Source organism: Schistocerca gregaria, unplaced genomic scaffold (assembly GCF_023897955.1).
Source record: "Schistocerca gregaria isolate iqSchGreg1 unplaced genomic scaffold, iqSchGreg1.2 ptg000431l, whole genome shotgun sequence".
NCBI classification, from domain to species: Eukaryota; Metazoa; Arthropoda; class Insecta; order Orthoptera; family Acrididae; genus Schistocerca; species Schistocerca gregaria.
The window spans coordinates 251,236-266,109 of record NW_026061857.1 but is presented as its reverse complement, the minus strand read 5'-3'; the positions used below and the strand labels follow the sequence as shown (position 1 = coordinate 266,109).

Sequence of the window (14,874 nt, the reverse complement as noted above, 5' to 3'; positions counted from 1 at the left end):
TTTCGCATCTTACGTTTAATACAGTAGTTTAAAATGCTTGTGGGAGCATCTTTGTCGCACCTGAGAGTTAGTATGAAAAGAGGGCTGCCAGGTGTAGTGACATGAAATTTAAAAGAAGAGAGAGAGAGCCAACAGCACCCGGTGTTCCCAGGCGGTCACCCATCCAAGTACTAACCGGGCCCGATGTAGCTTAACTTCGGTGATCGGACGAGAACCGGTGTATTCCACATGGTATGGCCGTTGGCGTCCTTATACTGTAGCCGCACGGCAGAAGAAGCCTTCGCCTCTCCTCCCAACACACGCAATCGCCATTTTCGGTGGCACATTTGACGCAAAGCACGTCCTTCCACCTCGACACTCGCGGGAGACGCACCTTGTTATTGTTATCCAGCGCAGGTCTTGCGCGCGGCCGGGCGGCGGGTGGACTGCGCGGGGTGTGGCAGTGTCCTGCTGGACCGAGGGAAGCGTTCTCACCTGCCTGACACGCGTCGCGCTTCCAGATATTTGCGTAATTCGCACGGTGCATTCTCGGCTGTCCACTTCTGTCCCGACTTGTCCCGACTTTGCTCGACTGCCGCTCGCTGCCGCTCGGGTCGTGGTCCATATGACAGCACAAGCACGAGAAACATCTGCGAGACTGGCGCCGGACTGACCGGCGTGTCCGAGGCGCCGTGTGCGGCCGTTCGGAGCTACTAGTGCAGCGCTGTGCCGTGCCGTGGAAAGGTGCGAAAACACGGACACAAGACACAGGCGGTTCGACAAAGCATCCATCTCTTCTAGCGGCGAAAGATAAATTTTTGTTTACAAATATGCAATTGTGCACTGCTACAAAACTATAAGCCCTGGCGTATTTCAGAACAGTCCTGTCGTGTCATACTCTTGTTATTTCTAGAGACACTTTGTCTGTCTTCATTTTTTGGCTACCCCTGCCAGCCCTCTTTTCCAGAGTTCCCTGGCGGTCACCGATCCGAATACTAACGTTGTTGCTTATCGTCGGTGATCGTACCAGAACAGTTGATTTTCTGTTTTTTTAGTTTTTTATTTAATTACTTAGTTTTTGGAATTTAGCGCTCTGACGCATTTCAAGTGCACATCTGTCGATTCGCAGTGTTTCGTTACTTTCAAGGAGTTCCTACCACCCTTCCTTGGCGCATTCTTGCTCAAACTGAGTTCATTACTGTAATTTCGCATCTTACGTTTAATACAGTAGTTTAAAATGCTTGTGGGAGCATCTTTGTCGCACCTGAGAGTTAGTATGAAAAGAGGGCTGCCAGGTGTAGTGACATGAAATTTAAAAGAAGAGAGAGAGCCAACAGCACCAGGTGTTCCCAGGCGGTCACCCATCCATGTACTAACCGGGCCCGATGTAGCTTAACTTCGGTGATCGGACGAGAACCGGTGTATTCAACATGGCATGGCCGTTGGCGTCCTTATACTGTAGCCGCACGGCAGAAGAAGCCTTCGCCTCTCCTCCCAACACACGCAATCGCCATTTTCGGTGGCACATTTGACGCAAAGCACGTCCTTCCACCTCGACACTCGCGGGAGACGCACCTTGTTATTGTTATCCAGCGCAGGTCTTGCGCGCGGCCGGGCGGCGGGTGGACTGCGCGGGGTGTGGCAGTGTCCTGCTGGACCGAGGGAAGCGTTCTCACCTGCCTGACACGCGTCGCGCTTCCAGATATTTGCGTAATTCGCACGGTGCATTCTCGGCTGTCCACTTCTGTCCCGACTTGTCCCGACTTTGCTCGACTGCCGCTCGCTGCCGCTCGGGTCGTGGTCCATATGACAGCACAAGCACGAGAAACATCTGCGAGACTGGCGCCGGACTGACCGGCGTGTCCGAGGCGCCGTGTGCGGCCGTTCGGAGCTACTAGTGCAGCGCTGTGCCGTGCCGTGGAAAGGTGCGAAAACACGGACACAAGACACAGGCGGTTCGACAAAGCATCCATCTCTTCTAGCGGCGAAAGATAAATTTTTGTTTGCAAATATGCAATTGTGCACTGCTACAAAACTATAAGCGCTGGCGTATTTCAGAACAGTCCTGTCGTGTCATACTCTTGTTATTTCTAGAGACACTTTGTCTGCCTTCATTTTTTGGCTACCCCTGCCAGCCTTCTTTTCCAGAGTTCCCTGGCGGTCACCGATCCGAATACTAACGTTGTTGCTTACCGTCGGTGATCGTACCAGAACAGTTGATTTTCTGTTTTTTTAGTTTTTTATTTAATTACTTAGTTTTTGGAATTTAGCGCTCTGACACATTTCAAGTGCACATCTGTCGATTCGCAGTGTTTCGTTACTTTCAAGGAGTTCCTACCACCCTTCCTTGGCGCATTCTTGCTCAAACTGAGTTCATTACTGTAATTTCTCATCTTACGTTTAATACAGTAGTTTAAAATGCTTGTGGGAGCATCTTTGTCGCACCTGAGAGTTAGTATGAAAAGAGGGCTGCCAGGTGTAGTGACATGAAATTTAAAAGAAGAGAGAGAGCCAACAGCACCCGGTGTTCCCAGGCGGTCACCCATCCAAGTACTAACCGGGCCCGATGTTGCTTAACTTCGGTGATCGGACGAGAACCGGTGTATTCAACATGGCATGGCCGTTGGCGTCCTTATACTGTAGCCGCACGGCAGAAGAAGCCTTCGCCTCTCCTCCCAACACACGCAATCGCCATTTTCGGTGGCACATTTGACGCAAAGCACGTCCTTCCACCTCGACACTCGCGGGAGACGCACATTGTTATTGTTATCCAGCGCAGGTCTTACGCGCGGCCGGGCGGCGGGTGGACTGCGCGGGGTGTGGCAGTGTCCTGCTGGACCGAGGGAAGCGTTCTCACCTGCCTGACACGCGTCGCGCTTCCAGATATTTGCGTAATTCGCACGGTGCATTCTCGGCTGTCCACTTCTGTCCCGACTTGTCCCGACTTTGCTCGACTGCCGCTCGCTGCCGCTCGGGTCGTGGTCCATATGACAGCACAAGCACGAGAAACATCTGCGAGACTGGCGCCGGACTGACCGGCGTGTCCGAGGCGCCGTGTGCGGCCGTTCGGAGCTACTAGTGCAGCGCTGTGCCGTGCCGTGGAAAGGTGCGAAAACACGGACACAAGACACAGGCGGTTCGACAAAGCATCCATCTATTCTAGCGGCGAAAGATAAATTTTTGTTTACAAATATGCAATTGTGCACTGCTACAAAACTATAAGCCCTGGCGTATTTCAGAACAGTCCTGTCGTGTCATACTCTTGTTATTTCTAGAGACACTGTGTCTGTCTTCATTTTTTGGCTACCCCTGCCAGCCCTCTTTTCCAGAGTTCCCTGGCGGTCACCGATCCGAATACTAACGTTGTTGCTTATCGTCGGTGATCGTACCAGAACAGTTGATTTTCTGTTTTTTTAGTTTTTTTATTTAATTACTTAGTTTTTTAATTTAGCGCTCTGACACATTTCAAGTGCACATCTGTCGATTCGCAGTGTTTCGTTACTTTCAAGGAGTTCCTACCACCCTTCCTTGGCGCATTCTTGCTCAAACTGAGTTCATTACTGTAATTTCGCATCTTACGTTTAATACAGTAGTTTAAAATGCTTGTGGGAGCATCTTTGTCGCACCTGAGAGTTAGTATGAAAAGAGGGCTGCCAGGTGTAGTGACATGAAATTTAAAAGAAGAGAGAGAGCCAACAGCACCCGGTGTTCCCAGGCGGTCACCCATCCAAGTACTAACCGGGCCCGATGTTGCTTAACTTCGGTGATCGGACGAGAACCGGTGTATTCAACATGGCATGGCCGTTGGCGTCCTTATACTGTAGCCGCACGGCAGAAGAAGCCTTCGCCTCTCCTCCCAACACACGCAATCGCCATTTTCGGTGGCACATTTGACGCAAAGCACGTCCTTCCACCTCGACACTCGCGGGAGACGCACCTTGTTATTGTTATCCAGCGCAGGTCTTACGCGCGGCCGGGCGGCGGGTGGACTGCGCGGGGTGTGGCAGTGTCCTGCTGGACCGAGGGAAGCGTTCTCACCTGCCTGACACGCGTCGCGCTTCCAGATATTTGCGTAATTCGCACGGTGCATTCTCGGCTGTCCACTTCTGTCCCGACTTGTCCCGACTTTGCTCGACTGCCGCTCGCTGCCGCTCGGGTCGTGGTCCATATGACAGCACAAGCACGAGAAACATCTGCGAGACTGGCGCCGGACTGACCGGCGTGTCCGAGGCGCCGTGTGCGGCCGTTCGGAGCTACTAGTGCAGCGCTGTGCCGTGCCGTGGAAAGGTGCGAAAACACGGACACAAGACACAGGCGGTTCGAGAAAGCATCCATCTCTTCTAGCGGCGAAAGATAAATTTTTGTTTACAAATATGCAATTGTGCACTGCTACAAAACTATAAGCCCTGGCGTATTTCAGAACAGTCCTGTCGTGTCATACTCTTGTTATTTCTAGAGACACTGTGTCTGTCTTCATTTTTTGGCTACCCCTGCCAGCCCTCTTTTCCAGACTTCCCTGGCGGTCACCGATCCGAATACTAACGTTGTTGCTTATCGTCGGTGATCGTACCAGAACAGTTGATTTTCTGTTTTTTTAGTTTTTTATTTAATTACTTAGTTTTTGGAATTTAGCGCTCTGACGCATTTCAAGTGCACATCTGTCGATTCGCAGTGTTTCGTTACTTTCAAGGAGTTCCTACCACCCTTCCTTGGCGCATTCTTGCTCAAACTGAGTTCATTACTGTAATTTCGCATCTTACGTTTAATACAGTAGTTTAAAATGCTTGTGGGAGCATCTTTGTCGCACCTGAGAGTTAGTATGAAAAGAGGGCTGCCAGGTGTAGTGACATGAAATTTAAAAGAAGAGAGAGAGCCAACAGCACCCGGTGTTCCCAGGCGGTCACCCATCCAAGTACTAACCGGGCCCGATGTTGCTTAACTTCGGTGATCGGACGAGAACCGGTGTATTCAACATGGCATGGCCGTTGGCGTCCTTATACTGTAGCCGCACGGCAGAAGAAGCCTTCGCCTCTCCTCCCAACACACGCAATCGCCATTTTCGGTGGCACATTTGACGCAAAGCACGTCCTTCCACCTCGACACTCGCGGGAGACGCACCTTGTTATTGTTATCCAGCGCAGGTCTTGCGCGCGGCCGGGCGGCGGGTGGACTGCGCGGGGTGTGGCAGTGTCCTGCTGGACCGAGGGAAGCGTTCTCACCTGCCTGACACGCGTCGCGCTTCCAGATATTTGCTTAATTCGCACGGTGCATTCTCGGCTGTCCACTTCTGTCCCGACTTGTCCCGACTTTGCTCGACTGCCGCTCTCTGCCGCTCGGGTCGTGGTCCATATGACAGCACAAGCACGAGAAACATCTGCGAGACTGGCGCCGGACTGACCGGCGTGTCCGAGGCGCCGTGTGCGGCCGTTCGGAGCTACTAGTGCAGCGCTGTGCCGTGCCGTGGAAAGGTGCGAAAACACGGACACAAGACACAGGCGGTTCGAGAAAGCATCCATCTCTTCTAGCGGCGAAAGATAAATTTTTGTTTACAAATATGCAATTGTGCACTGCTACAAAACTATAAGCCCTGGCGTATTTCAGAACAGTCCTGTCGTGTCATACTCTTGTTATTTCTAGAGACACTGTGTCTGTCTTCATTTTTTGGCTACCCCTGCCAGCCCTCTTTTCCAGACTTCCCTGGCGGTCACCGATCCGAATACTAACGTTGTTGCTTATCGTCGGTGATCGTACCAGAACAGTTGATTTTCTGTTTTTTTAGTTTTTTATTTAATTACTTAGTTTTTGGAATTTAGCGCTCTGACGCATTTCAAGTGCACATCTGTCGATTCGCAGTGTTTCGTTACTTTCAAGGAGTTCCTACCACCCTTCCTTGGCGCATTCTTGCTCAAACTGAGTTCATTACTGTAATTTCGCATCTTACGTTTAATACAGTAGTTTAAAATGCTTGTGGGAGCATCTTTGTCGCACCTGAGAGTTAGTATGAAAAGAGGGCTGCCAGGTGTAGTGACATGAAATTTAAAAGAAGAGAGAGAGCCAACAGCACCCGGTGTTCCCAGGCGGTCACCCATCCAAGTACTAACCGGGCCCGATGTTGCTTAACTTCGGTGATCGGACGAGAACCGGTGTATTCAACATGGCATGGCCGTTGGCGTCCTTATACTGTAGCCGCACGGCAGAAGAAGCCTTCGCCTCTCCTCCCAACACACGCAATCGCCATTTTCGGTGGCACATTTGACGCAAAGCACGTCCTTCCACCTCGACACTCGCGGGAGACGCACCTTGTTATTGTTATCCAGCGCAGGTCTTGCGCGCGGCCGGGCGGCGGGTGGACTGCGCGGGGTGTGGCAGTGTCCTGCTGGACCGAGGGAAGCGTTCTCACCTGCCTGACACGCGTCGCGCTTCCAGATATTTGCTTAATTCGCACGGTGCATTCTCGGCTGTCCACTTCTGTCCCGACTTGTCCCGACTTTGCTCGACTGCCGCTCTCTGCCGCTCGGGTCGTGGTCCATATGACAGCACAAGCACGAGAAACATCTGCGAGACTGGCGCCGGACTGACCGGCGTGTCCGAGGCGCCGTGTGCGGCCGTTCGGAGCTACAAGTGCAGTGATGTGCCGTGCCGTGGAAAGGTGCGAAAACACGGACACAAGACACAGGCGGTTCGACAAAGCATCCATCTCTTCTAGCGGCGAAAGATAAATTTTTGTTTACAAATATGCAATTGTGCACTGCTACAAAACTATAAGCCCTGGCGTATTTCAGAACAGTCCTGTCGTGTCATACTCTTGTTATTTCTAGAGACACTTTGTCTGTCTTCATTTTTTGGCTACCCCTGCCAGCCCTCTTTTCCAGAGTTCCCTGGCGGTCACCGATCCGAATACTAACGTTGTTGCTTATCGTCGGTGATCGTACCAGAACAGTTGATTTTCTGTTTTTTTAGTTTTTTATTTAATTACTTAGTTTTTGGAATTTAGCGCTCTGACGCATTTCAAGTGCACATCTGTCGATTCGCAGTGTTTCGTTACTTTCAAGGAGTTCCTACCACCCTTCCTTGGCGCATTCTTGCTCAAACTGAGTTCATTACTGTAATTTCGCATCTTACGTTTAATACAGTAGTTTAAAATGCTTGTGGGAGCATCTTTGTCGCACCTGAGAGTTAGTATGAAAAGAGGGCTGCCAGGTGTAGTGATATGAAATTTAAAATAAGAGAGAGAGCCAACAGCACCCGGTGTTCCCAGGCGGTCACCCATCCAAGTACTAACCGGGCCCGATGTTGCTTAACTTCGGTGATCGGACGAGAACCGGTGTATTCAACATGGCATGGCCGTTGGCGTCCTTATACTGTAGCCGCACGGCAGAAGAAGCATTCGCCTCTCCTCCCAACACACGCAATCGCCATTTTCGGTGGCACATTTGACGCAAAGCACGTCCTTCCACCTCGACACTCGCGGGAGACGCACCTTGTTATTGTTATCCAGCGCAGGTCTTGCGCGCGGCCGGGCGGCGGGTGGACTGCGCGGGGTGTGGCAGTGTCCTGCTGGACCGAGGGAAGCGTTCTCACCTGCCTGACACGCGTCGCGCTTCCAGATATTTGCGTAATTCGCACGGTGCATTCTCGGCTGTCCACTTCTGTCCCGACTTGTCCCGACTTTGCTCGACTGCCGCTCGCTGCCGCACGGGTCGTGGTCCATATGACAGCACAAGCACGAGAAACATCTGCGAGACTGGCGCCGGACTGACCGGCGTGTCCGAGGCGCCGTGTGCGGCCGTTCGGAGCTACTAGTGCAGCGCTGTGCCGTGCCGTGGAAAGGTGCGAAAACACGGACACAAGACACAGGCGGTTCGACAAAGCATCCATCTCTTCTAGTGGCGAAAGATAAATTTTTGTTTACAAATATGCAATTGTGCACTGCTACAAAACTATAAGCCCTGGCGTATTTCAGAACAGTCCTGTCGTGTCATACTCTTGTTATTTCTAGAGACACTTTGTCTGTCTTCATTTTTTGGCTACCCCTGCCAGCCCCCTTTTACAGAGTTCCCTGGCGGTCACCGATCCGAATACTAACGTTGTTGCTTATCGTCGGTGATCGTACCAGAACAGTTGATTTTCTGTTTTTTTAGTTTTTTATTTAATTACTTAGTTTTTGGAATTTAGCGCTCTGACGCATTTCAAGTGCACATCTGTCGATTCGCAGTGTTTCGTTACTTTCAAGGAGTTCCTACCACCCTTCCTTGGCGCATTCTTGCTCAAACTGAATTCATTACTGTAATTTCGCATCTTACGTTTAATACAGTAGTTTAAAATGCTTGTGGGAGCATCTTTGTCGCACCTGAGAGTTAGTATGAAAAGAGGGCTGCCAGGTGTAGTGACATGAAATTTAAAAGAAGAGAGAGAGCCAACAGCACCCGGTGTTCCCAGGCGGTCACCCATCCAAGTACTAACCGGGCCCGATGTTGCTTAACTTCGGTGATCGGACGAGAACCGGTGTATTCAACATGGCATGGCCGTTGGCGTCCTTATACTGTAGCCGCACGGCAGAAGAAGCATTCGCCTCTCCTCCCAACACACGCAATCGCCATTTTCGGTGGCACATTTGACGCAAAGCACGTCCTTCCACCTCGACACTCGCGGGAGACGCACCTTGTTATTGTTATCCAGCGCAGGTCTTGCGCGCGGCCGGGCGGCGGGTGGACTGCGCGGGGTGTGGCAGTGTCCTGCTGGACCGAGGGAAGCGTTCTCACCTGCCTGACACGCGTCGCGCTTCCAGATATTTGCGTAATTCGCACGGTGCATTCTCGGCTGTCCACTTCTGTCCCGACTTGTCCCGACTTTGCTCGACTGCCGCTCGCTGCCGCACGGGTCGTGGTCCATATGACAGCACAAGCACGAGAAACATCTGCGAGACTGGCGCCGGACTGACCGGCGTGTCCGAGGCGCCGTGTGCGGCCGTTCGGAGCTACTAGTGCAGCGCTGTGCCGTGCCGTGGAAAGGTGCGAAAACACGGACACAAGACACAGGCGGTTCGACAAAGCATCCATCTCTTCTAGTGGCGAAAGATAAATTTTTGTTTACAAATATGCAATTGTGCACTGCTACAAAACTATAAGCCCTGGCGTATTTCAGAACAGTCCTGTCGTGTCATACTCTTGTTATTTCTAGAGACACTTTGTCTGTCTTCATTTTTTGGCTACCCCTGCCAGCCCTCTTTTACAGAGTTCCCTGGCGGTCACCGATCCGAATACTAACGTTGTTGCTTATCGTCGGTGATCGTACCAGAACAGTTGATTTTCTGTTTTTTTAGTTTTTTATTTAATTACTTAGTTTTTGGAATTTAGCGCTCTGACGCATTTCAAGTGCACATCTGTCGATTCGCAGTGTTTCGTTACTTTCAAGGAGTTCCTACCACCCTTCCTTGGCGCATTCTTGCTCAAACTGAATTCATTACTGTAATTTCGCATCTTACGTTTAATACAGTAGTTTAAAATGCTTGTGGGAGCATCTTTGTCGCACCTGAGAGTTAGTATGAAAAGAGGGCTGCCAGGTGTAGTGACATGAAATTTAAAAGAAGAGAGAGAGCCAACAGCACCCGGTGTTCCCAGGCGGTCACCCATCCAAGTACTAACCGGGCCCGATGTTGCTTAACTTCGGTGATCGGACGAGAACCGGTGTATTCAACATGGCATGGCCGTTGGCGTCCTTATACTGTAGCCGCACGGCAGAAGAAGCCTTCGCCTCTCCTCCCAACACACGCAATCGCCATTTTCGGTGGCACATTTGACGCAAAGCACGTCCTTCCACCTCAACACTCGTGGGAGACGCACCTCGTTATTGTTATCCAGCGCAGGTCTTGCGCGCGGCCGGGCGGCGGGTGGACTGCGCGGGGTGTGGCAGTGTCCTGCTGGACCGAGGGAAGCGTTCTCACCTGCCTGACACGCGTCGCGCTTCCAGATATTTGCGTAATTCGCACGGTGCATTCTCGGCTGTCCACTTCTGTCCCGACTTGTCCCGACTTTGCTCGACTGCCGCTCGCTGCCGCTCGGGTCGTGGTCCATATGACAGCACAAGCACGAGAAACATCTGCGAGACTGGCGCCGGACTGACCGGCGTGTCAGAGGCGCCGTGTGCGGCCGTTCGGAGCTACTAGTGCAGCGCTGTGCCGTGCCGTGGAAAGGTGCGAAAACACGGACACAAGACACAGGCGGTTCGACAAAGCATCCATCTCTTCTAGCGGCGAAAGATAAATTTTTGTTTGCAAATATGCAATTGTGCACTGCTACAAAACTATAAGCGCTGGCGTATTTCAGAACAGTCCTGTCGTGTCATACTCTTGTTATTTCTAGAGGCACTTTGTCTGCCTTCATTTTTTGGCTACCCCTGCCAGCCTTCTTTTCCAGAGTTCCCTGGCGGTCACCGATCCGAATACTAACGTTGTTGCTTACCGTCGGTGATCGTACCAGAACAGTTGATTTTCTGTTTTTTTAGTTTTTTATTTAATTACTTAGTTTTTGGAATTTAGCGCTCTGACGCATTTCAAGTGCACATCTGTCGATTCGCAGTGTTTCGTTACTTTCAAGGAGTTCCTACCACCCTTCCTTGGCGCATTCTTGCTCAAACTGAGTTCATTACTGTAATTTCGCATCTTACGTTTAATACAGTAGTTTAAAATGCTTGTGGGAGCATCTTTGTCGCACCTGAGAGTTAGTATGAAAAGAGGGCTGCCAGGTGTAGTGACATGAAATTTAAAAGAAGAGAGAGAGCCAACAGCACCCGGTGATCCCAGGCGGTCACCCATCCAAGTACTAACCGGGCCCGATGTTGCTTAACTTCGGTGATCGGACGAGAACCGGTGTATTCAACATGGCATGGCCGTTGGCGTCCTTATACTGTAGCCGCACGGCAGAAGAAGCCTTCGCCTCTCCTCCCAACACACGCAATCGCCATTTTCGGTGGCACATTTGACGCAAAGCACGTCCTTCCACCTCGACACTCGCGGGAGACGCACCTTGTTATTGTTATCCAGCGCAGGTCTTGCGCGCGGCCGGGCGGCGGGTGGACTGCGCGGGGTGTGGCAGTGTCCTGCTGGACCGAGGGAAGCGTTCTCACCTGCCTGACACGCGTCGCGCTTCCAGATATTTGCGTAATTCGCACGGTGCATTCTCGGCTGTCCACTTCTGTCCCGACTTGTCCCGACTTTGCTCGACTGCCGCTCGCTGCCGCTCGGGTCGTGGTCCATATGACAGCACAAGCACGAGAAACATCTGCGAGACTGGCGCCGGACTGACCGGCGTGTCCGAGGCGCCGTGTGCGGCCGTTCGGAGCTACTAGTGCAGCGCTGTGCCGTGCCGTGGAAAGGTGCGAAAACACGGACACAAGACACAGGCGGTTCGACAAAGCATCCATCTCTTCTAGCGGCGAAAGATAAATTTTTGTTTACAAATATGCAATTGTGCACTGCTACAAAACTATAAGCCCTGGCGTATTTCAGAACAGTCCTGTCGTGTCATACTCTTGTTATTTCTAGAGACACTGTGTCTGTCTTCATTTTTTGGCTACCCCTGCCAGCCCTCTTTTCCAGAGTTCCCTGGCGGTCACCGATCCGAATACTAACGTTGTTGCTTATCGTCGGTGATCGTACCAGAACAGTTGATTTTCTGTTTTTTTAGTTTTTTATTTAATTACTTAGTTTTTGGAATTTAGCGCTCTGACGCATTTCAAGTGCACATCTGTCGATTCGCAGTGTTTCGTTACTTTCAAGGAGTTCCTACCACCCTTCCTTGGCGCATTCTTGCTCAAACTGAGTTCATTACTGTAATTTCGCATCTTACGTTTAATACAGTAGTTTAAAATGCTTGTGGGAGCATCTTTGTCGCACCTGAGAGTTAGTATGAAAAGAGGGCTGCCAGGTGTAGTGACATGAAATTTAAAAGAAGAGAGAGAGCCAACAGCACCCGGTGTTCCCAGGCGGTCACCCATCCAAGTACTAACCGGGCCCGATGTTGCTTAACTTCGGTGATCGGACGAGAACCGGTGTATTCAACATGGCATGGCCGTTGGCGTCCTTATACTGTAGCCGCACGGCAGAAGAAGCCTTCGCCTCTCCTCCCAACACACGCAATCGCCATTTTCGGTGGCACATTTGACGCAAAGCACGTCCTTCCACCTCGACACTCGCGGGAGACGCACCTTGTTATTGTTATCCAGCGCAGGTCTTGCGCGCGGCCGGGCGGCGGGTGGACTGCGCGGGGTGTGGCAGTGTCCTGCTGGACCGAGGGAAGCGTTCTCACCTGCCTGACACGCGTCGCGCTTCCAGATATTTGCGTAATTCGCACGGTGCATTCTCGGCTGTCCACTTCTGTCCCGACTTGTCCCGACTTTGCTCGACTGCCGCTCTCTGCCGCTCGGGTCGTGGTCCATATGACAGCACAAGCACGAGAAACATCTGTGAGACTGGCGCCGGACTGACCGGCGTGTCCGAGGCGCCGTGTGCGGCCGTTCGGAGCTACAAGTGCAGCGCTGTGCCGTGCCGTGGAAAGGTGCGAAAACACGGACACAAGACACAGGCGGTTCGACAAAGCATCCATCTCTTCTAGCGGCGAAAGATAAATTTTTGTTTACAAATATGCAATTGTGCACTGCTACAAAACTATAAGCCCTGGCGTATTTCAGAACAGTCCTGTCGTGTCATACTCTTGTTATTTCTAGAGACACTTTGTCTGTCTTCATTTTTTGGCTACCCCTGCCAGCCCTCTTTTCCAGAGTTCCCTGGCGGTCACCGATCCGAATACTAACGTTGTTGCTTATCGTCGTTGATCGTACCAGAACAGTTGATTTTCTGTTTTTTTAGTTTTTTATTTAATTACTTAGTTTTTGGAATTTAGCGCTCTGACGCATTTCAAGTGCACATCTGTCGATTCGCAGTGTTTCGTTACTTTCAAGGAGTTCCTACCACCCTTCCTTGGCGCATTCTTGCTCAAACTGAGTTCATTACTGTAATTTCGCATCTTACGTTTAATACAGTAGTTTAAAATGCTTGTGGGAGCATCTTTGTCGCACCTGAGAGTTAGTACGAAAAGAGGGCTGCCAGGTGTAGTGATATGAAATTTAAAATAAGAGAGAGAGCCAACAGCACCCGGTGTTCCCAGGCGGTCACCCATCCAAGTACTAACCGGGCCCGATGTTGCTTAACTTCGGTGATCGGACGAGAACCGGTGTATTCAACATGGCATGGCCGTTGGCGTCCTTATACTGTAGCCGCACGGCAGAAGAAGCCTTCGCCTCTCCTCCCAACACACGCAATCGCCATTTTCGGTGGCACATTTGACGCAAAGCACGTCCTTCCACCTCGACACTCGCGGGAGACGCACCTTGTTATTGTTATCCAGCGCAGGTCTTACGCGCGGCCGGGCGGCGGGTGGACTGCGCGGGGTGTGGCAGTGTCCTGCTGGACCGAGGGAAGCGTTCTCACCTGCCTGACACGCGTCGCGCTTCCAGATATTTGCGTAATTCGCACGGTGCATTCTCGGCTGTCCACTTCTGTCCCGACTTGTCCCGACTTTGCTCGACTGCCGCTCGCTGCCGCTCGGGTCGTGGTCCATATGACAGCACAAGCACGAGAAACATCTGCGAGACTGGCGCCGGACTGACCGGCGTGTCCGAGGCGCCGTGTGCGGCCGTTCGGAGCTACTAGTGCAGCGCTGTGCCGTGCCGTGGAAAGGTGCGAAAACACGGACACAAGACACAGGCGGTTCGACAAAGCATCCATCTCTTCTAGCGGCGAAAGATAAATTTTTGTTTACAAATATGCAATTGTGCACTGCTACAAAACTATAAGCCCTGGCGTATTTCAGAACAGTCCTGTCGTGTCATACTCTTGTTATTTCTAGAGACACTGTGTCTGTCTTCATTTTTTGGCTACCCCTGCCAGCCCTCTTTTCCAGAGTTCCCTGGCGGTCACCGATCCGAATACTAACGTTGTTGCTTATCGTCGGTGATCGTACCAGAACAGTTGATTTTCTGTTTTTTTAGTTTTTTATTTAATTACTTAGTTTTTGGAATTTAGCGCTCTGACGCATTTCAAGTGCACATCTGTCGATTCGCAGTGTTTCGTTACTTTCAAGGAGTTCCTACCACCCTTCCTTGGCGCATTCTTGCTCAAACTGAGTTCATTACTGTAATTTCGCATCTTACGTTTAATACAGTAGTTTAAAATGCTTGTGGGAGCATCTTTGTCGCACCTGAGAGTTAGCATGAAAAGAGGGCTGCCAGGTGTAGTGACATGAAATTTAAAAGAAGAGAGAGAGCCAACAGCACCCGGTGTTCCCAGGCGGTCACCCATCCAAGTACTAACCGGGCCCGATGTTGCTTAACTTCGGTGATCGGACGAGAACCGGTGTATTCAACATGGCATGGCCGTTGGCGTCCTTATACTGTAGCCGCACGGCAGAAGAAGCCTTCGCCTCTCCTCCCAACACACGCAATCGCCATTTTCGGTGGCACATTTGACGCAAAGCACGTCCTTCCACCTCGACACTCGCGGGAGACGCACCTTGTTATTGTTATCCAGCGCAGGTCTTGCGCGCGGCCGGGCGGCGGGTGGACTGCGCGGGGTGTGGCAGTGTCCTGCTGGACCGAGGGAAGCGTTCTCACCTGCCTGACACGCGTCGCGCTTCCAGATATTTGCGTAATTCGCACGGTGCATTCTCGGCTGTCCACTTCTGTCCCGACTTGTCCCGACTTTGCTCGACTGCCGCTCTCTGCCGCTCGGGTCGTGGTCCATATGACAGCACAAGCACGAGAAACATCTGTGAGACTGGCGCCGGACTGACCGGCGTGTCCGAGGCGCCGTGTGCGGCCGTTCGGAGCTACAAGTGCAGC

General features: G+C 51.7%; 13 non-coding genes across 13 annotated transcripts; all 13 read right to left on the bottom strand.

Annotated features, from left to right (window-relative positions):
• Positions 1 to 126: 126 nt before the first annotated feature.
• LOC126311516 (5S ribosomal RNA) lies at positions 127 to 245 on the bottom strand. Its single transcript, XR_007554651.1, has one exon. It is a non-coding gene; the product is annotated as a 5S ribosomal RNA (ribosomal RNA).
• Positions 246 to 1,307: 1,062 nt separating this feature from the next.
• On the bottom strand, positions 1,308 to 1,426 carry LOC126311606 (5S ribosomal RNA). The gene has a single exon (XR_007554733.1). It is a non-coding gene; the product is annotated as a 5S ribosomal RNA (ribosomal RNA).
• Positions 1,427 to 2,488: 1,062 nt separating this feature from the next.
• Positions 2,489 to 2,607, bottom strand: LOC126311539 (5S ribosomal RNA). The gene has a single exon (XR_007554672.1). It is a non-coding gene; the product is annotated as a 5S ribosomal RNA (ribosomal RNA).
• Positions 2,608 to 3,669: 1,062 nt separating this feature from the next.
• On the bottom strand, positions 3,670 to 3,788 carry LOC126311538 (5S ribosomal RNA). Its single transcript, XR_007554671.1, has one exon. It is a non-coding gene; the product is annotated as a 5S ribosomal RNA (ribosomal RNA).
• Positions 3,789 to 4,850: 1,062 nt separating this feature from the next.
• LOC126311536 (5S ribosomal RNA) lies at positions 4,851 to 4,969 on the bottom strand. The gene has a single exon (XR_007554669.1). It is a non-coding gene; the product is annotated as a 5S ribosomal RNA (ribosomal RNA).
• A 1,062-nt stretch (positions 4,970 to 6,031) lies between these two features.
• On the bottom strand, positions 6,032 to 6,150 carry LOC126311535 (5S ribosomal RNA). Its single transcript, XR_007554668.1, has one exon. It is a non-coding gene; the product is annotated as a 5S ribosomal RNA (ribosomal RNA).
• Positions 6,151 to 7,212: 1,062 nt separating this feature from the next.
• LOC126311533 (5S ribosomal RNA) lies at positions 7,213 to 7,331 on the bottom strand. Its single transcript, XR_007554667.1, has one exon. It is a non-coding gene; the product is annotated as a 5S ribosomal RNA (ribosomal RNA).
• Positions 7,332 to 8,393: 1,062 nt separating this feature from the next.
• Positions 8,394 to 8,512, bottom strand: LOC126311532 (5S ribosomal RNA). The gene has a single exon (XR_007554666.1). It is a non-coding gene; the product is annotated as a 5S ribosomal RNA (ribosomal RNA).
• Positions 8,513 to 9,574: 1,062 nt separating this feature from the next.
• Positions 9,575 to 9,693, bottom strand: LOC126311531 (5S ribosomal RNA). Its single transcript, XR_007554665.1, has one exon. It is a non-coding gene; the product is annotated as a 5S ribosomal RNA (ribosomal RNA).
• A 1,062-nt stretch (positions 9,694 to 10,755) lies between these two features.
• Positions 10,756 to 10,874, bottom strand: LOC126311604 (5S ribosomal RNA). The gene has a single exon (XR_007554731.1). It is a non-coding gene; the product is annotated as a 5S ribosomal RNA (ribosomal RNA).
• Positions 10,875 to 11,936: 1,062 nt separating this feature from the next.
• Positions 11,937 to 12,055, bottom strand: LOC126311529 (5S ribosomal RNA). The gene has a single exon (XR_007554663.1). It is a non-coding gene; the product is annotated as a 5S ribosomal RNA (ribosomal RNA).
• A 1,062-nt stretch (positions 12,056 to 13,117) lies between these two features.
• LOC126311528 (5S ribosomal RNA) lies at positions 13,118 to 13,236 on the bottom strand. The gene has a single exon (XR_007554662.1). It is a non-coding gene; the product is annotated as a 5S ribosomal RNA (ribosomal RNA).
• A 1,062-nt stretch (positions 13,237 to 14,298) lies between these two features.
• Positions 14,299 to 14,417, bottom strand: LOC126311527 (5S ribosomal RNA). The gene has a single exon (XR_007554661.1). It is a non-coding gene; the product is annotated as a 5S ribosomal RNA (ribosomal RNA).
• Positions 14,418 to 14,874: the final 457 nt, after the last annotated feature.